This window comes from Amblyomma mixtum, chromosome 3 (assembly GCF_055824585.1).
Source record: "Amblyomma mixtum isolate Tamu chromosome 3, ASM5582458v1, whole genome shotgun sequence".
In the NCBI taxonomy this organism is placed as follows: domain Eukaryota; kingdom Metazoa; phylum Arthropoda; class Arachnida; order Ixodida; family Ixodidae; genus Amblyomma; species Amblyomma mixtum.
The window spans coordinates 415,471,726-415,493,274 of NC_143014.1; the positions used below are offsets into that span (position 1 = coordinate 415,471,726).

General features: G+C 47.5%; 1 protein-coding gene and 1 pseudogene across 4 annotated transcripts in view; both read left to right on the forward strand.

Annotated features, from left to right (window-relative positions):
- The window catches only part of LOC149357730 (uncharacterized), a 326,496-nt gene that overhangs the window by 246,193 nt on the left and 58,754 nt on the right, over positions 1–21,549 (forward strand). The gene's annotated exons all lie outside the window — the stretch shown is intronic.
- Positions 10,334–11,558, forward strand: LOC149357736 (uncharacterized; annotated as a pseudogene).

The following is a 21,549-nucleotide window of genomic DNA, read 5'->3' on the forward strand; positions in this document are numbered from 1 at the left end:
AAATAACCACGCATAAACTATTGCGCTGAAGCTGCAGACAGGCGCCGAAGGTCGATCTTCGCCGACAAGGGACTCGTAATGTGACTCTTTGCAAAAACCCTTCATCACGGCCACCAAACTGGCTTTGGGCGGTCGGAAATAGGCTGCAGCAAAGAAGACACATATGCCCTAAACAATGTTAGGTTCGCTGCCTTCACGCTGCCGCAATAAAGGAATTAGGCGCAGTTATTCCAAGCCACTGCTTTTGTTGGAGAAGGGTGAAATGCAGCCCTGTCAAATTGGTGGCCAAGTGCGAGCAAAGTGGTTTGAGGCGTAAAATAAGAGAATACAGAGCTGCACCCAACTTCTAGGCCTTCCCGCAATGGTAGAGAGGCAATTGCTGCATAGGAAGGTAGGTTTTCGGGATTTTCTAAATGATGTTCGAAACAATCACTGGTTTAGTATTAGAACTACTAATCATCATTAAAGAAGTTAAAATCAGTAGCTGGAAATATTTCGATGTCATTATATTGGTACTCAACTAATGAAATCTTGAACTTCAATAACTTGTCATGCAGCCTTCGCGCCTTTATTATTTTGTTCAGAACTTCGGATAAAAGCTGCGGTGTAACGATCCCTGACGGGTTAGCTTTCATCAGTAATCAGTAGCATAGACATCTGTAGCTTTAGGCAAACAGATTGAGAGCGGCGGAGGGCTGGAGCATAAAGAACCGGACACCACTGCAACGCACGCAGGTATTGTGTTCTGTTCAGATCAAGGTCCCTTATTCCTTGCAACTTCGTCTCTTTACACTAAATATGCGATTCATGACCACAACTGCGCGTCCTGAAGTGTACGTTGGCTAAGCATTTTAAACACAATGGGTGATGCCGCGGTATATCCTGGCATAAACGATCATACCCAGTATCATGCGCGAAATAGAAATGAATGCCTACAAAAACTCTAACGCCGTTTTTTGCACGCACGTTGGGTATCAATTTAAAGGAGTGCACGTAACTATGGGGCAGGCAAGCAGCAAGGAAACGAAGCAAGCAATATAGTACTTACCAGGGTGTCGAACCGGAACCAAACCTGAACCCGAAACCGGAACCGAACCGAACCCAAAATTTTTTCGGCATCTTGGAACTGGACCCGAACCGGAACGATCCAAAGGAACCGTTCCGAACCGGTTCGGGACATGGTGAAGCCGCACATTTTTTGCAACATGACATACTTGTTTTTTCAGACAAAGTTACATGTGTCAGGGCACAGATTTGCCCACCAAAAGCTGTGTGTGCTAGGCAGTGCAAAAATGGCAACCAGTCTATACGACAACAAAACGGAAGGAAGTCTCATGCATAGGAAGAAAGCTAATTGGCGCTTCTGCAGTGTGCTTTCGGAAATTATAAAGTATTTTACGTCAGACTGATGTGAAATCTTGGGTTTAATAGTATTCCCCTTTAACATGGCTTCCCTCTCTTTGTGTTGTGCACAATAAATATGTGAAAGATAGGCACAATGACCCTACCTCGTTATGCAACGCTTACTTTCGCAGGCATTCCTGGTCTGGGACAGCAGGTACTGAATAAGACCCCTCACGAGGAATCAGTGGCTGTGGTGCTTAGCTGCTGATGCCAAGGTCACGGGTTGGATACCAGTGGCAGGGCCGCATTTCGATGGCGGCGAAATTGAATTGGTGTTATGAGGAAATGAAATAGAGCAATAGCTGTCTCACATATGTCGGTGGACACCCGAAGTCGAGCAGTCGTGGCGGAGTGGAAACGTCCCCGTCTCGCGGCGAAATGCAAAAACGCGCGCGTGCAGTGCGATGTGAATGCACTTTGAGGAACTCTAGCTCGCCTACTTTCATCTGGAGTCCGCCACTAGAGCGTTCCTGATAGACTTCGCGTCGTTTTGACGGGATATTAGTATTAATGCTATTATTACAAAAGACAGAAATATAAATTCTTTTTCTTTTTTTAAGAAACCGAACATTATTTGTTGCACGCCACGAAAATAAGCAAGGAATGCAGTAGTGCGATGCTTATATAAAAAAAATAGCGATTACACAAAGCGGCCACGCAGAAATGCATGCTGTCGCTGAGATGCGATAATGACTACGCCCAGAAAGATGCTGCTGCAATGAAATGTAACTGCGCTGAAGTAATTTTGTGCTATGCAGATGCGCTGAAATTGTTCTTCTCGCAAAAAAAAAAAAATCAGGAGGCCACTTTGTTGACCTAAAGTGCGATGAGGCGAAAGCCTTAAGCGCAGTTTTGCTGCTTGTGTCACTGATGCATGGTTAAGATGTTAAGCTTCGCCTTTAAGAGTGGAACGTGGCAGCGTCTTGCAATGCTGCCAGAGTCCACAGAACGTCATCCCCCGTTCAGCTCTACGCCTTGCTCGTCGGTAAATTGGTTTTTGAGGAAAGGAAATGTATCTGTCTCTCATATCTCGGTGGACACCTAAACGTCGTCGTAAATGGAAGGGAGGAAGATGGGAATGAACGAAGACACCGTATTCACTAGACGCGCCTTTGTTCATTCCAAACCATCGAGCTGGCATGGCGGAGTGGTTATAGCGTGCTCGTCTCGCACTCCGGAGACCCTGGTTCGATTACCAAACTCGACCAAATTCCTACTCGGTTGTATTTATTTATCTGGTCTGACTAGAGAGGTTATGGTTAATTAAGCAATTAACTAAACTCAGTCCCACTTACTTGGAGCATCACTATACTATTCCTTCAATTGGTTGCATGGTTACTATTGTAAAACATTTTATTCGCAGGAAAGCTTGGCAAGAGGTCGCGTTAAGTGGTGGAGAGTACGCAGCCCTCGACGACTTTGTCAGCCCACTCCACCGCCGAAACTTGCGTTCTGGGGTCAGAGCTAGCCAGCACGGTCTCCCACCGCTCGAGAGAAGGAGCAGTAACTAGATCACCCGGAGGTGGCTCTATTTTGCAGTCCCACAGGATGTGATCGTAGGTGGCTCGTTAGCCACAGTGTTTACAATTTGGGTTGTAAAAATCTGGATAAATGTGCGCGAGGAGTGATGGGGTGCGTATCGATCTCGTCTATAGACGACGCCACGTAACCTCTTGTTCTTTAGTCAGGCTTTTGTCCGGAGAGGGGAAAATTCTCCTCTCTAGTTTAAAATGATTGGTGAGATTATGATATGTGATCATGGAGTCCTTCGTTAAATTCAGGGAGCCAGACTCATCCACTGCCCGGTTGACGAAACCTCGGGCTTTATTGTGGGCTGCCTCGTTCCCCGGATTCCTCGAATGGGCTGGGACCCATATCAATTTGGAATAATTTGGTGAGAATTTGTTCGCGTTAAGGTAAGAGGTGTTTGTAATTCGCCCTTTTGCGAAATTATTGATACCCATTTTGGAATCGCTGAGGATGATGCTCGCTTGGGTATGCGCTAGGGCGCCTCTTCTGCCGTTTCAGAGGATTTCGTTTTGATTGCTGCCGGGACGATGTGGTCACCATTCTCATTCACAGCCACAATTGCAAAGGCATTGGTATGTTTGTATTCTGCCGCATCTACATAAAATGTTCCAGCGCACTGTCAGTATTTATTATGTAAGGCTTTGGCTCGTGCTTGTCTTCTACCCTCATGGTGTAAGGGCTGCATGTTTTTGGGGAGTGGTTTGATTAGTAGGGCCGTCCTATAGTCCCGGGGTAAGTCTACTTTAGCATCTTTATTCGCAGGTTGAAAGTTAATTCCGAGCCTGGTAAGAATACTCCTGCCAGTTCTGGAATTGGCTAATCGCGCTGTTTGAGCCATTAAATGGGCTTCTTTCAGTTCATTGTAGGTGTTATGTATTCCTAACCTCATAAGCCTTTCGGTTGAGGCATTTAGTGGAAGTCCTAACGCAGCCTTATAGGCCTGCCGTATCATGCTATCCAATTTGTCCTTTTCTGCTTTTCAAAAATTTGAGATAAGGGGTGGCATACAGTATCCATAAATCTCTTTCCCTAACCCCTTGTCTGCGGTTAGCTGTGCGGCGGATTAATCGTGCCGTCGCTTCTACCGTGCGTTTTAGCTTAGTGTGTCAGTATTCTTTCCATTTGTTTGTAAATACAACCCCAGTATTCTCATGGTTTGTACCTCTTTGACAGATCGTCCATTAACATAGTCGTTTATTTGCGGGGGGGGGGGGGGGGGGGGGGAGTCGTGGTACGCCTACCTCTGTTTACGACGGATCGCGAAGAGTTCAAATTTTTGCTCGGAACAAATGAGGCCGGATTCCCATGCGCATGCCTCAATGATGTCCACTGCTGCTTGGAGTGTGTCTTCTATGTAGCCTTCGCATCCTTTGGTTACCCAAAGTGTGATGTCATCTGCATAGAACGTGTGATGTAGGTCTGGTATTTGTGCCAGTTTGGGGGAATTTTGATGAGGGAGAGGTTAGAAAGGAAAGGGGACAGGACGGAGCCCTGTGGCGTTCCTTTACTTCGTAGTGTGATTGGGACAGACTCTATTGTTCCGACCGTTATCACTGCTGTTCTGTTAGTGAGGAAGGATCGGATGTAGTTGTACGTCCTTTCTCCGTGGTTGATTTCTGGCAAGTTTGTCAAAATGGCTTTGTGGGTGACGTTGTCGAAAGCTTTAACAAGGTCTAAACCAAATATTGCTTTCGTTCCTGTTCCCTCGTCAGCTTCAATTATGTCCGTGTTAAGCTGCAAGAGTATGTCCTGGGTAGATATTTGGGCCCTGAATCCTAACATTGTTTCAGGGAGGTGGTTCATGTCCTCCGCATAGTTTTGGAGCCTGTTGAGGATGACATGCTCCATGAGTTTGCCTAGGCATGATGTTAATGAAATTGGGCGTAGATTCTCAGTGCTGAGTTTCTTACCCGCTTTAGGAATAAAAGTGATTTTAGCGTGTTTCCACTCTTGTGGTATGTTGCCTGCATGCCAGCATTTGTTCATTAGGTCTGAACCGCCGCAATGGACGTTGCGTCTAAGTTCCTGAGAGTCTTTTTTGTTACTTTGTCTGGTCCTGCCGCAGATGTCCGCAGTTTTCCAATTGCGTACCAGACTTCTGCGTCTGTGATGTCTGCGTCTAAATTTGGATTAGGAGTCCCCCTGTAGTCGGGTTGTTTGGTACCATCATCCGTGTTTAGATAACGTTCTGCTAGCTCTTTGATTAGGTCTTAAGTTGTACCCTCATATTTATGTGTGAGTCTGTACAGTTGACTTTGTTGCACGGGACGTGTTGGTTCTGGGTCGAGCAGGTGTCTTAGAAAATGCCATGTCTTCTTATTTCCGAGCTGTCCATTGACGCTTTCACATATTTGGTTCCATTGCTGTGTTTGGAGAGTTAGTGTATGTTCCTCGATTCGCCTCTCGATTTCAGCGATCTTTTTGAGTAGTCGCTTGTTGTGTTTTTGCTTCTTCTAGAGTTTTTGGAGGCTTTTTTGTGCCTGCCACAGGTGAAAGAGTTTTGAGTCTGCAATGCGCTCCTCCTTCTAAACTGGGACCACAACGCTAATGGAGCTGACATCCTCATTCAGGGAGGTAACCCAGTCGCTAAGGTTAGAGATCTCTTTTGGAGCTGTTTTGTGGCGAAGTTGCTTGAACTTGTCCCAATCTGTGGTTCGTATTTCTTTTGCTTTGTTTTTGTGTTTTGTCGTGGGGAAGGTGATGCTAAGGATGAAGTGTTCACTTCCAAGATTTTGCCCGGTGTTGACTCACTTTGTGTCCTTGACGTTTTTAGACGGATAAATCTGGAGATGTGTCCACACATACACTGTTACCCATGCGTGTGTGGTCGCTCGGGTTGTTTAGCGTTGTGAGCCCTAGTGACTGTATGATTTGCCAGAGCAGGTTCCCTTTCGGAGTTGCTTTGGTATATCCCCATGCTGGGTGTTGGGCGTTGAAGTCTCCCACAATTATTAGTTGAGCCCTAGCAGCCAGCTTTATTGTGTTTATCAACAAGTGTGGGAGTCCATTGCCTTTGTTTCTGCGCGGGTTGTATACATTAGAGCACTGCACGGGCCTCAATCTGAGGCCCGAGCCCGGCCCGGGCCCGAGACCTGAGGCCCGAGCCCGGCCCAGGCCCGCGACTTCAAGCCCGGGCCCGGCCCGGGCCCGCTAAATTATCGCTCTAGCGAGCCCGGCCCGGCCCGTGAATCCCGTAGTGAAGCCCAGCCCGGGCCCGGCCCGGCCCGTTTCAAAGTAACGCTTGAGGTATACTGCGCAATTATGTTCGCGCAATTTTTTGCGCAAATTATTTGCGCAATTATGTTTGACCATGAGGTATACTGCTCACTTTGAGCAAGTAGACTGCTAGTACGCCAATAAGGAACTGGCCGACAAAGGTTCTGAAACCGCAGTTTGACTTCCAGAAAGCTGGTTCTTTTTAACCCAGAAGGAAGTGATGAAGAGTAGTGCTCTCCAGGCCCGTCTTTTGGAGACCGATCTGGTTTAGGTTCGCTATGATAAACTCGGAAGTTGCGAGAGCTAAACAAAAAGGGCTGCATACACGCGTAGTAGTCTACTTTGCGTTCCCCCATTTTTTTAAAATCAGTTATATTCTGCCGCCCGCGAAGTATATTAAAGCTGCCTAGCAAGCAGTAGGATGACATTTTTTAGTGAACGCGTTCTCACAGGTTGAGCTCATAGCCGAACTGGGCGCCTCTCTACAGAAACGAAAAGCTAAAAGGCTCGAGTATTTCACGGTATGTGCTTGAGGACTACAAGCGTCCTAAACTAATATGTTCTTCCCGAATGCATTTCTAATAGTGTATATGTATGTTTTGGGATGACGAACGATCAATGGCCGATTAAGGCCGGTTGAATTTTACTCTTACTGCACCGCGGCGTGGAAATAAGGAAATGAATAAGTCAATGAATGAAGCTTAGTTTTTTTCTCAGCGCGTACTATAACTCATAGCTCATCCGTGTCGCTGCTTCAATGCCGCAATTGTATACATCACTTTGCAATAGTGAATGAAAAGTCAGACACCAGCCGTTTCTGTACGGACCCAAGCCCGGCTCGGGCCCGCAGCTTTAAGCCCGAGCCCGGCCCGGGCCCGCAGCTTTAAGCCCGAGCCCGGCCCGGGCCCGCAAATACAGGCCCGGGCCCGGCCCAGGCCCGGCAAAATAAATCATGTCCCGGCCCGGCCCGGCCCGCGGGCCGGGCCCGGGCTTTCGGGCTGGCCCGAGCCCTTGCAGTGCACTAGTATACATTAAGGATGAAGAGATTTGAGTCTCCTTTTACCTTGGTACTATTTCAAGTAGGGTGTAATCTTCTTCCGAATCATTTATAAAATGTTGAATTGCGGTGATATTTCTTTGCACCAGCGTGGCTGTGAAGGAGCCGGCTGCGTTACTAGTATCATAATGAGGTGGCAGGTATGCTTTATAGCCTGGCAGTGTAGCCCTGCCTCTAGCTTCTTGCAATGCAATCACGTCTGGGGTTGTAACAGACGGTGCTTGTTGGATGTGGAGCTGCAAGTGGGCCCGCTTGCGGCGGAAGCCTCTGCAGTTCCGCAGCCAAATTTCAAATTTTTGGTGTGGTTACATGTTGGGTTATAGATGGTTGTGGCGTCGTGGACAGATCCAAGATGGGGGGTAGGCGGGCCTCGATAGTTGTAAGCCTATCCATTATTTTCTGCATGCAGGTGGCTATTTGGGATACATGCCCCTCTAGTGTTGCGAAGCCAATATCTATCTCTGCAAATTTGGTGGTAACGAGGCCTTGGAAGGTTGCTTGTTCTGTTGATATAGCCTGGTTATCTCTGACAGAGTATTGATGTCTGCCCTGAGTTTGGTAGGCGCTTTCGACGGCTGCGGGGTGTCGGATTCCGAAGCCTCGGCCTTTCTTTTGGATTCCTCGCGTTCTTTTGTAGGAAGCGGTCTCTTAGTTGCTATTCTGGCGTCTGTGTCCGTCGCGTTATGGGCCGAAGACTCGGACGCGGTGGAGGGAGTGACGGAAATGGCGTCTGTTTCCATCGCGTTATTGGTCGAAGCCTGGGACGCGGTGGGAGGCGTTCTAGCCGCAGTGGCATTCTGTACCTGATGCCCTTGTAACAGGCGTTTAATGTCAGCCAACTCTTTTTTAAGGCTGGCAATTTCTCTGTCTCGGGATTGTAGTTGGATCTGAAATTCCTTCTCTCGAGCGTCAATAGATTGGGAGGCCTCTGCTGGCCAGCTCACCTTTTTGTTGGAGTGGCTACCGCTGCGTCCGCGGCTCGAGCTTCTCTTCTCGTTCCCTGCAGGGTTTTCCAGGGGCGGGAAGGAGCTGGAGTTGTTCCGGCTGTGGCTGCCTCCTTTTCCGGTAGCACCCTGTTCCTTCTTCCTGGGCCTTGACTGGTGTCCGTGTAGTGATGAGTCGTTGTCCCCTTGCTTGGGTGTCTGGTTGCCATGGGGAGTGCCTTGTTTGTTCTTGTTGATCAGCCGGAATTTGCAGTTCCGGCTGCCTGTATTATGGCCCCCGTTGCAGACGATGCATACAGGTTGGCAGGTTGGCTGTTCTCCCTCAGGTGGAGGTGAATGATTTTCTCCGCAGCGGCGGCAAAGGTGCATCGTAGGTTTGTAGCAGACATCGGCCTGGTGTCCTACCCTCCTGCAGTTGTAGCATATTTCATGTTTCTCCCTGAAGGGGTGGACCCGAAAGACGCCGCATTGATCGATTACTTGGCTGGGTGGCTTCTTTCCAAAAAAGGTGGTTTGTATTGTATGCATATTGTATGTATTGTATTGATACGCATGGTTACTAGCCAAAGTACAATTGTCCCCGTTTGAAATTCGCGCTCCGTGACGTCACGACCATTTCGACCAATTGAAACAAGGTCAGTCTAGCTACGGCGCGACGGCGGCCACCCGAGGTCTCGCTTTGTCTGTCGTAGTGTTGCTTTCGCAACAAAAATATTCTATTCGTTACAAGGCAGCTTCGTTACGCTGTTCTCGGACTGCTAGATCTTGAATTCTCTGATCGGCGGCTTGTAGCTGCCTGTCGCTGCCGCACATAATGCAAGCCACCAGTCACCGAAACCAAGGAGCATAGGGGATGTTCTTTTTTCTACGGATTGAGCTACGGCGAAGGTTGTGCAATCTTCTGCTTTCGGGGGTACTTGTGTGTATTGTAACCAAACTTGAGAATGTTCACCAGCGCCGCCTCGACAATAGCGGCGAACGTAGTACGACCTCTTTTACCCCGAGTGTCACATAGGAACATGATCGCACGGTGAGGGCATAAGCTTGGCGAGAACCCTCACTTCCGGTTGTTTGTGTCTGAAACTAAAGGCTTATGCGTGTTGGCGTTCTTTCGTAAAAGGCTTTGGCGACGGCATACGTGCAACATTCACAGCAATCCACCTCAGGTAAATCGGCTGAAGGTAGATGGGACACTTTCGAGCGCAGCTATTATGCTCCCATACCTGCATTCCGCGTCGTAGTCGGTTGTTCAAGTAGCAGAGCGAATTAAACATCACCTGGAAAGTGGCTGCCACTGGAAGATTCTGGAGAGCTTAGCTTAATTTATGGTGGTTTAACGCGCCAAAGCGCCTCACGCTATGAGGGACGCCGTAGTGAAGGGCTCCAGAAATTTCGACCAGCTGGGGTTCTTTAACGTGCTCTGACATCGCACAGTACACGGGGGGCTCTGGAATTTTCGCCTCCTTAGCAATTAAACCGTCACTGCCGCGCGATCGAATCCGCGCATCTCGGGACCGCAGCCGAGCGCCATAACCACTGAGCCACCGCGGCGGCAGATCCCGGAGATTGGCTAGCAGCGTACTACTCCGCATGGCAGGTGGCGTATTATGCACACACACACACTGGAAGAATAATTTTCCACTGAATAACACTCACACACACCACCGCAAGTGGCTTCCGAAGAGTTGCGCTTTAACTTTGCATTACCAACAACCGCAACTGTCTCTAAATTTTTTTACGAGTGAGTGCTCGGATGTGCGCCCACCAGATTGAGCACGCGTGTGCACATACACATGCTCAGGCGCACACATGCACGTGCGCACGCACGCATGCAAGGACGGACGCGCGCGCACACACGCACTCGCACACACTGGCACTCGCAGGCACACGCACCACGTTAATTTTTGAATTCTTGAGGAAAAGGAAACAATTGCGATGCTCTAACCCTCAGTGGGAATCGAGCCAGTGGCGGCGGGCGCAACAGAGAAGCTTCGTTTATTGATGCCTTAGGCTACTCGGCCGTCTTCGAAGATTCTTTTTATTGTTGTCGCATGGAATATTGGAACCTCCCTGATCTCCTCTTGCCTTACTTGATGGGGTCGAATTCAGCGATCTCGGCATATGGCCTCATGCCACCATCGCTCTCTTACTACTGAGTGGACGCGGCAACATCGTCGTGACAATGTCGGCTGATGTACCACTGTTTGTGTAGGTTCTTGCTGGATTCATTTCCATCGTCTTGGGAAATGCACCGTACGCTGACACGGGCTTCGATCATCGCCTGGTATCTGCTGATGCTTTTCGCCCATCCGGTGCGGGAGGCGTATTCTTTACGAACTCCTATATGCCGGGGTGGCTTCACGTGGATTCTACCATCTGCGCACCTTCATCGAGCACAGTGACGTCATCCCCCCCCCCCCTCAAGCCAGGCTCTTGCCTATAAAAAGAACGTCTGGGCCTTCCATCGGCAGTGGACGCGGCAACATCGTCGTGACAATGTCGGCTAATGTACCACTGTTTGTGCAGATTGGTGAACGAAAATATGCCTTCCGTAGCAATTACCTTTTTTTGATCGTGTTGCCGTGTCCACACACATTGATCGTTTGCTTGAATGATTGTATGTCAATGGTTGGCCTGTTGCTGAAGCTGTCAGGTGATGTGGAGGAAAATCCTGGTCCTCAGACGGCGGAAATGATTAAGCAAGTGATGGAAACTCAAACTGAAATCCTCACTAAATTGAAGGAAATTCAGGAAAATCAAACGTCTTCAGAGGCACGCATGCTTGACGTGCAATCCAGGCTGTCTACTATTGAACAAAAGCTAATAAACTTCGATGAGGCTAGAGACAGGCTTTCTAAACTAGAGGCATTTGCTGAAAGATCTGACATAGAAATGGCAACTGTTTCCCGAAAACTTGATGCATTAGAGAATCGCTCGCGACGCAATAATCTAATCATACGAGGTGTGAAAGAAGAAGAGTCGGAGAGCGCAGAGGTCCTATTGAAAAAAGTGAATGAGGATATTTTTGAAGCGGAACTTAAACAAAGATTTTTGAAGCGAAACTTAAACAAAGGGTTAGGTCTATTGAACGCATTCACCGACTTGGAAAGATGAAAGAAGGTAGTGACCGTCCGATCATTGTTAAATTTACAGACATTAGGGACAAAGCGAGAATCTTGAGTAATTGTTTCAACCTGAAGGGCACTCCGTATAGTATAAGTGAAGAGTTTTCTAAGCGAATTGTTGAAATAAGGAAAAATCTCTGGAACTCATGTGCGAATGAACGAAAGAACGGTGCGAAAGCAAAGTTAATTTTTGATAAGTTAAAAGTCAATAATACCCTCTACGCTTGGGACGAGGAAGCCAAGCAGCGGTTTAAATGCCGGGATGATTCTAGCAATGAGTGACTGAACGATCATAAACCTGATTGCTTCAAGATTATAAATGTGAACGCCAGAAGCATGATTAACAATGTAGATGCGATAGAAAGTATATGTCTTGAACATGATCCTGATATTATAATAATCACCGAGACTTGGCTACACAAAGGTATCGGAGACTGTGAAGTTACACCCCCCGGCTACTTCATAGTAAGAAAAGACCGTGAAAGGAGAGGTGGCGGCGTTGCGATAGTGATAAGCAGCAACATAGCCTTTTCTGTCATGGAAGGGTTTGGAGATTTAGAAACTGCATGGATCAAAATCAGGCTGAATTCTCGCAGTGTCTTAGGGGGGCTTTCTACCGAGCTCCAAACTCAACTACTGATGTGCTTGTTGCCTTGAAAAGATTATTGGACTCCAAAATTCACTATGGTGACAATATCTTGTTACTTTGTGATTTTAATCTGCCAGAAATTGATTGGTTGTCTCTTTCTCCTGGCAATGTTGATGTAGCTACCGGTGAACAGCTGGTTGAACTCGCATATTGCTGATTTGAACCAGATTGTTGACCAGAGCACAAGAGTATGTTCAACCACATCTTCGATATTGGATCATGTCTTCTTATCATCCGGTTTCCAAGAGTTTTTGCGCAGTTGTGATGTGGAAGAAGGTTTGTCTGACCATAAGATGGTGGTTGTGTCCCTTAATATGATTCCTGATATCCGTCATGAACCTTGTAGAAGAGTTGTTTTGAATTTTGCTGCTGCTGACGATGTCGGAGTATTAGACTACCTTGAAAACTCGTTTAAGGAATTCATGATCTTCTATAAAGACGGAGCTGGAACCGATGAGTTGTGGGAGTTCTTTGCAAATATGATAGCGCATGGAATCAATATGTTTATTCCTAAAACCATGAAAAGAAGAACAAGGAGTCCTTGGATTAATAGGGATATCATTCACAAAAAAGACAGCTAAAACGTAAGCGTAAAAGATGCTCAGACCATCCAAGTCCTGTACTGAAAAACTCCGTACATCTAATGAGCCAACAATTAAAACGCCTCATCAAAGAAACCAAAGACAAATTCTACAATCAGACTCTCACAAGGTTTCTAACCGAGGCACCTAGCAAGTTTTGGAGGTATGTAAATCGCTCAGGTAAAAATAAGCAGGCAAATGATGAATGGAGCGTAGAGTTGGCTGAGAGATTTAATTCATTTTTTACATCGGTTTTCACACGTGATGATGGCGAATCCCCATGTTTTCAGCCTGCGGATATTCCTCCTATATCGGATGTAGAGATCAGTGAGGAAGGGGTCCTGAATTTGCTCTTGAATATAGACACCAAAAATTGAATTAACTTGAATTAACCTACCTTGACCGTAATAATTTGTTATTTGCTAATCAGCATGGCTTTCGCAAGGGACTTTCCACAAACACACAACTCACTGAAACTGTACACGACCTCTGCTTGTCAACTAATTCCCGCATGCAAACAGACATAGTATTTTTAGATTTCGCAAAAGCGTTTCATAAAGTCTCGCACCTGGAACTGTTACTTAAAATCAGATGTATATTAAAAAATGAAACGATAACTAAGTGGTTTACGTCCTATCTTTCCTGTCGAGCACAGTATGTTCAAGTTAATGCTCATAAATCCAGCATTACTCCAGTAGACTCCGGCGTTCCGCAGGGCAGCGTCCTGGGCCCGCTCCTGTTTTTGATTTTCATCAATGACTTGCCTAACAAACTGAGCGTACCGGTCCGATTGTATGCAGACGACTGCATCATTTATAAACAAATTGGTACTCTGGAAGATCACGTTGAACTAAATCTAATTTTGCAAAAAATCAACGAATGGTGCAAAAGGTGGCAGATGGTATTAAATCCAAATAAAACAGTTTTTATTACCATTACAAGAAAGAAAACTATCTCAGATTATAGTTATAGTATCAATGATAGAATAATAACCACGGTAAATAAATACAAATACCTTGGATTAACACTTACTTCTGACTTACGTTGGAATTCACACATAGATAATACATGTTCCAAGGCCTCAAAAGCACTCTGTAGCCTCAGACGAAATATGCATAGTGCAACCCCTTCAATCAAATATCTGGTTTTTAAGAGCTTGATAAGGCCCATTCTCGAATATGGAAAAATTGTTTGGGACCCCCACACTGCATTCAATTGCTCGAAGCTGGAAAGAATTCAGCGTCTCGGTGCTAGGTTTATCCCCCAACGTCTTTGTGTAAACGTGCTGCTTTGGAAGCGCTCGGTTTTAGAACCAAATGTGACAGGCTCAAGTTTCTTTTTCAGATTATTAATCGCAGCTTGAAAATAAACCATTCAAAGTACTTTGAAATTAAAACAGGAGAAATATCACTCCATCGTCACAGCTTGTACTACGAATGCCCACAGTCCGAAATGATCGCTTTAAATTTATTTTTTTCCCAAGAGCCATTAAGGAATGGAATATGCTACCCAACTCTGTTGTCACCTCACAATCACTTAGGGAATTTTTAGATAAGCTGCATGATGTTTTATCGTCTACATGAAATATATGCCAGTGTTTTATTTTTGGTATAAGTGGTGAACGCTTTATGTACCGATTTTTGTGCCCGTTTCAATGTTTGTCTTTTTGAGATTTTTTATACCTCATTATCCACTCCTGTTACAGCCCGTGATCTGGGCTGACAGTATAAATAAATGAAATGAAATCATCGAGATCATCAGCCTGACTACGCCCACCGCAGGGCAAGGGCCTCTCTCAGGTCTCTCCAATTAACCCTGTCCTTTGCCAGCAGCGGCCACCGTATCCCCTCAAACCGTCCGCCCACCTAACTTTCTGGCACCTCTTGTTGCGCTTGCCCTCCCTTGGAATCCTCTCCGTTACCCCTAAGGACCAGCGGTTACCTTGCCTTCGCATTACATGCCCTGCCCAAGCCTATTCCTTCCTCTTGATTTCGACTAGGATGTCATTAACGCGCGTTTGTTCCCTCACCGACTCTACCCGCTTCTGGTCTCTCTACGTTACATCTATCAATTTTCTTTCCATAGGTCGCTGCGTTGTCCTTAACTTACGCTGAACCCTTTTCGTTAGCCTCCACGCTTCTGTCCTATAGGTGAGTACCGGTAAGATAGAGCTGCTGTATACTTTTATCCTGAGTGATATTGCTAAACTGCTAGTCATGATCTGAGAGAACCTGCCATATGCACTGCCGCCCGCACATAAAATTTCCGGAAGGCGCACACGCCACGAATGGGAAACCAGTCAGGAGGTTGAGCTTGCGCAGCATTTACGTTTGGAGCTTAAATGTGCGGTTCTCCGGCAGTTGTGCGTGTTTATCAGTCATACGGTTTTCCCACACGGTAAGCACTGTTATTGACAGGAATTTCATTAACAGGAATTAACAGGAAGCTCACACGGAATTCTGGGGTCTTTCATCGCAGGCAGAAATCTTATAGTGTAAGACATGACCTCAATGTCGTTTTTAAAGGGCAACTGACTACCCTCTGGTCGAAAGCGATAGTTAAGAGCCATCGCAATCAACAACTTCGCCATGCTCTTCTCCTTCCGTTCTCTCCTCGAGATTTCTCTCTCTCGCGCCTCGTCGAGTAGGCTCCGCAAGGGAAAAGCACCCTTCCTCCCCCTATGCTAGCGGGAGGCGTGGTGTGGTTGAGTGCGTCGTCACATGTCTACGTCATGGCCCCGCCTTGAAAAGAATTCTTCTCATGGTTCTTGCTACCCGGTCTATTTGGGGGGGGGGGGGGGAGAGGAGAGCGGCGGGTCTCCCAAAACTCTATTTTGCTCTTTGGGTCTCCTCGCGGTGTTTCGTCGTGTTTTTTTCTCTGTCCCTCCTCTCCCCAGTTGCTTGGGTCGTGGGCGTAGCCGTCCGGAGCGAAGCGTCTTCAGCAAACCACCACATTCTTTACCGTTTTGTCAGGAAGGCCGATGCGTTAGAGCCAGTCACGACTCAACTCATAATCTCCTGGAAATCTGTGCCGGATCGTGGTTCGACTCCAGTCGCTGCGTGCGCATCCAACCGCGAAACAGCGTCGTTGCATTTTCTCCGCATACTGAACGATCGAGAGGTGCAATCGGTCGACCACCTAAACTTGTTAGCGAGCGCATCCTTCCATATATCTGTTTGTCAGCCCCAGTTAGCGAGCCACCTTTTCATTTTTTTAGGCCTCCCCATCGTTTCACGACCGGAGGGGCGGGAGTTGGTTTTGTTCGAAACGCACGGCGAAGCGCGGACCCGGCAACCGCCCATTTGCTTTTATCCGTGTGTGTTTATGTGTTCTGTGTGTTTGTGTCTCTTCTCCGCTCCTAAGCTCATGTCGTTCGACGGAGTCAAGGCGTAAACAAGATACACGAAGGATAAGCGGTGTGTGTGCGGAGCGGTCGAGTGTGCGAGCGAAAGGCTACACACGACACGGCATCCGCACAAGTAGCTAAAAGCTTGTTTTTGGGGGGCTTTCACGGAGGAAAAAAAACTGGCTGTGGCTTAGCTTGGTTAAGCCTGGTAATTGCGAAGCAATACGATAGGTTCCGCTATTTTATTGGTTTCCCATGTACTGACACGGCTAATGACGCATAGCCAAGAATGACGACACACACGTGTTACTTTGTTTCATCTTTTATTCAAACCTATAAATACGCTTTGGTGATCTGTGAACGTTGACTGTTTTCGTCGGGCTGCATATTGAGCACGCCGCTTGGAAAGTCGTTCTTCTCGTTCTTCTGCCGTCTCCGTAGCTCGCTGATGCTTCCTCTTTGCATTCTGCCGAAGTGTCTTGCTTGTTTGAGGCGGCATCTGACAGGCTGGACGAGAGGAGCGAACCGGTGTTGGTGCCTGCCAGCCTCGCGCTGCGACGGCGCGAGATGGGGCCCCGTTTTTTGCACAGATGGTATGACGTCACTCCGCACGCGGCGCCCCTGGTGAGAGGAGCGGTAGTTGGGCCGCCGTTGGTGCCTGCCAGCCTCGCGCGGCGACGGCGTGAGATGGGGCCCCGTTTTTACACAGATGGTATGACGTCACTCCGCGCGCGGCGCCCCTGGTGAGAGGAGCGAGAGTTAGGCCGCCGTTGGTGCCTACCAGCCTCGCGCTGTGACGGCGCGAGATGGGGCCCCGTTTTTACACAGATGGTATGACGTCATGCCAAAGGTCATGCCAAAGGTCAAGTGGTGCCTACCACCGCCTCGCGTTACAACGGGCTGAGGTGGTAGCTAAAGTAGTATTGCTTCGCAATAAAAAAACTAAGGGAGCGCGGCACACAGAGGGCTATCTCATGACGTGATCACGGCGGGGGAGAACCGACTCTCTCAGTTTTACTATTTTTTACTTTTTATGACTAGGGTTCAAGCTATCGCCAGACGCTCCCTCCTCAGTTTTTTTTTCGTTCATGCAGGTTTGTAGGCATGTGATGAAACATAAGGCGCTGGGGAAAGCGCTGCGCAGATGACGCGACGCCCCGGCTACGCCCAGCCTTCTGCCGTCAGTCAGAACGACGCACCAATGGAATGCCTTTAGCAAATGTGTCCCGTATGACGTCAAACGAGCCAGAGTAGAGGGCGTGGACGTTTGCTTGTGGAAGGAAAGAACTAGCGGGCTTTGATTTGAATTATTACAGGTTCTCGGGGCGCGCATGGCTCTAGTATTTTGCAGAGGTTATCTTCGATGCCTCATCTATGCAGTGGGCTTATTTTTTTTAAAAATGACCTGCCCTGGGCAGGTGCCCTTTAAGATACTGCTGAAGTAGGCTATGCCCCAAACGAACATAGCATGACAACACAACACAAATAATCGCGTTGTTCAATAGTTTCTCGTTGCTCTCACGTGTAGCATTTCACTGATCACGGCACAAACGTCCCCTTTGCTCGATGGCACGCCCTAACGCGTAAGGTCCACGTTTGAAGTCTAGGAAAGGCTTTTGCGGCCTAATGAATCCGACGTCAAGAAAGGCTAGGCAATGCTGCAGGTATATGCGTAGACGAAGTAATGACCATTCAGAACCTTTGTCAGCTGCCTTCTGGAGAGGCAGTACAGGTATTCCATGGAAAAGCGAAGATTGAGGAGGTCGAAAGTATCAGCACAAATTCTCTCACGACTATGTACAGAAAAGACAGTTGATCATTTAGTCACCTAATAAGCACAGCTGCCAGGAAGCGGTGGTTTTCGGTTTTGAAAAATAAAAATCCTGAAACAAGTTGGTGGACAAAAAGTGCACGAAAGATTCACCAGACTCTATCAATGTGGCAAGAAATTCTGCCCACATATAAGCTCCCTTTTAAAGCGCCTCCAGACAAGTCACAAGGAATTCTGCCCACATATAAGCTCCCTTTTAAAGCGCCCCAGAGAAGTCACAGAAATTTTTGTACCGAATTTACGTTCTTCCTCGCACAATTCAGCACTTCCAACAGTGTCACTGCGCAAAGTCGCAACGAAGATGTCGTAAATTTGTGTCCGTACATACACGAAGTGCTCCCAACCTATCGAAGCCTGCTTTTAAAGCGAAAGCTTTATTGGCCTAGTCAAGCCAAGGACGTTGGCGCCGCAATTTGACCTTCAGGTGGAGGAGCGATGGAGATGTGGCAGCCAAGTTACATACCTTCTCTCATTCCTTCCTTTATCTCTTCCCTTGCGGTGTGGTTCAGGTGCCCACCAAGAGGTGACAGTTACTGCGCCATTTCCTTTCCTCAAAAGCAAACAAAACAAAACAAAACATGTCGGCCATCGGCGCGTTAGCATTGACAGCGTTGTAGAGTCCGTTCATTCTGACGCAAGGGAAGGCGCACAACTGGCTCCCTGGGTCAATGGACATCTCAATCTTGCTGTCATATACGTGGTGTTGTTTCCGCCTGCAAAAATGCTTTTGCTCAACATTCCGTGCTTGGCCAAACCACCGGAAATTTTTTCTAATTTTCTTTTCATATTCTTATTCAAAGCAAGAGATGGCGACGACATCAGCATAAGCCAAATCTTCGTTTTACACTGCACTAACCAGACGCTACGATTAGATGTATTTTGAAGCGAAAGTTTCACTACGGGACATCGGGCTTCACTCGCCGACCGTGTATATTTGACCTGCAGCAGATTTAGAGGTCAAACCATGAAAAAGGGAAAAAGAAATTGATTCAATATCCGTGACTGGGAGTCGAACCCGAGGCGGCGCGAACAGATCTTCTTTAAAGGGATACTGAGGCGGTTTTCGAATCAGCTAATTTTTTAGGGTTTTGAAGTAGTGTCATTGCTGATCACGTCTGTGCAATTATTTTTTCGATTTTGGCTAAAACAGTGGCGCAATCACGAATTGAAAACGCGAAGTTCAAATCTCCCGCGCCCCGCGCGAGCGTAGGAGAGGAGAACAGCGGAGAGGGAAACCTCGTCCATGTCGGCCAACGTGACGTCACGTTGAGGAGCCGGGGATACTTCGGCGCACCCGAGCGAGCTTTCAGCGCGCGTTGTTTCTCGTGATGCGTGCGTTGTGACGTACAAAGCGCGTCAGCGGACCTTGAGAATCAGATTCAACACGGGGTACTACTCTGCGTTCGTGTCCATGAACAAATACGGCCGATACTGTGTCGTCTTCCACTGTTTTTCGCAAGATCATAAGCTCGCATCGCAAGCGCTCGCTGCTGTGACGAAGAATTCAAGCTGACCAAAGCAAGCTTACTCTGCTCGAAGCACTTTCGTAAGAGCGGCTACATGCAGAGCTTGTCCCTAATGTGACCTCTGGAGATTTCTGTCGAAAAGGCGCGGCTCAACCATGACACAGTTCCTCCGATTTTCTCGCGCATGAGAGGCGTGTCACCATTCCGAAGGAGCGCCTCTTTTAAAAGTAGAAACATGCTCACTTAGCCCCTGGTGTCGCTCTTCTCAGCTTAGGTGCGGCCAGACCACCTGAGGCGTGCTCAGCAAGGCTCGGTTCGGGATTTTATACTCGGTTCGACGTTTCCAAGCAAGCAAGCAAGCAAGCAAAGCACAATAAAGCAAAGCAAGCATCGAAGCTCTTCATATGCGGCATCTCGTTTAATCGTAGCTAAGTGATTAAAATGAAAGCGTTCGACGTTGATTTCGGATGCAAATTTATGAGAGAATGAATGCCAATCGAGTTTTTGCAAAAAAACACCGCAACCTTACTCGGTTTCTTCAAGTTGTGGCAGCGGGCGAGTTGCAGCTAGCTTGGCTTTTAAACACACATATAGTTGGCCACCACTTCACTGAACCTAAACTACAAATCTAGGAAGGGCGAACGTTTCCGAGGCAGCGATTAATATTTTCTGGCATCTGCTGAACGCGCTACGAGTGAAGCAGCAGCCTTGTGCGCGTATTTGGCTTGGTTTCCAGCACACAATTATTGCGTCACTATCGTGTGGTCATATGCCTCGCAGTGCTTGGTAACTGCGCTTCGCTAATTTTGACATCAACTTTGTGCTCCTTCATCGTTTCCTTGAAATACTTTTTTGCGCCAACCTGCAACGCCGGGTACTGAGAACAGGATTTTTTGTATACACTGCTTTGAGCCTTTTCTTTAGGATGACGCTCTTCCGGGCGAGCCAGGAGGCGTCTGTCTGGTGGTGGTAATTGACATGAGTATTGTTCGCACCCCTTCGTTTCCGAGAATACAAGCCGAGCAGGTGCTGGCACCTTTTACGCATGGTCTGCATCGCGTCATTGACGCTGGCGTATGCTTGTGCTAGGCGTAGAATTTTTTGCTTGTGTCTTTTTGGTTTCAGGTGATATGTGGAATGAGCAAACGGTAGTATCCTTTTCTTCGGAGGTCAGTAAAAAAAATAGTCGCCGTATTCGCTTTTACAACGACACGGAAAGCTGCGATCTGCACTCAACGCAGCGCCGGATCCGCATCGGCAGCTTCTCCAGTCCTCAAAGTGACGTCACGACCTCTCTTGACCAATCACGGGCGGCGGCGCGCCGCGCGGCGTGCCCCGCGGCACAGGCCGCATATTTCGGCTAAAAAAGGCAATTCGCGCTTGTTTTTGCCTTATTTGGATGCGATATTCCAGTATACAGCATGAAAAACTATAGGACGCCGCTGCCAGCCTGATTTTCAAAAAGAGTGCTTCAGTCTCCCTTTAAGGGCCGCTCAGCGGGCCCAATCGTTCACTTATTTGTGCATGAACTTGTTTCGCGTTTTTTTCTTTTTCAAATCGGCAAACCACCCTTTTTTAGTAGCTGTGCTTATTAGGCGTCTCAGTGCTCATTTGCCTTTCCTGTTCGCACCGCCTGGACATACTCGTGAGGAGCCGTTATGGGGATTCCTTAACGAAGTTGCTGACACCTTCAATTTCCGCACTGTGCGCTTTTCTTTACACTCCCTCTATAGCCTCTCCAGAAGGCAGATGACTCAGGCACATGGTGACACACAGCGCAAAAGACGAGGAACCAGAGTAAGAGAGACACAGGGCAAGCGCTGACTGGCAACTAAATGCTTTATTTGCTAAAAACCTTCTGATATGAAGGAAACAGGCAGAAGGATACACCACAAAAAAAAAACAGAACTAAAAACACCTTTGAAAATGCGCACGACAATCGAGCTTTCGGAAGGAAATCCATCTCCTTATCAATTTAGGAAACTGATGGTTTGCTGACGCAGTTATGCTTGTCATTTTCAATGTGGAAAGCCTCAACCCTTTCCCGTGTAGTCTGATCATTCTGCTTGTACAGCACTCGTGCTTGATGAAACAAAGCAGTGTGCTTTTTCTTTTTCCACATTGAAAATGACAAGCATAATTGCGTCAGCAAACCATCAGTTTCAAAAATTGATAAGGAGATGGATTTTCTTCAGAACGCTTGATTGTCGTGCGCATTTTCAGAGGTGTTTTTAGTTGTTAGTTTAGGTTTTTGTGTGTGTTTTGTGGTGTATCTTTCTGCCGGTTTCTCTCGTATAAAAAGGTTTTTAGCAAATTAAGCATTTAGTTGCCAGTCAGCGCTTGCCCTGTGTCTTTCTTACTCTGGTTTCTCGTCTTTTGCGCTGTGTGTCACCATGAATC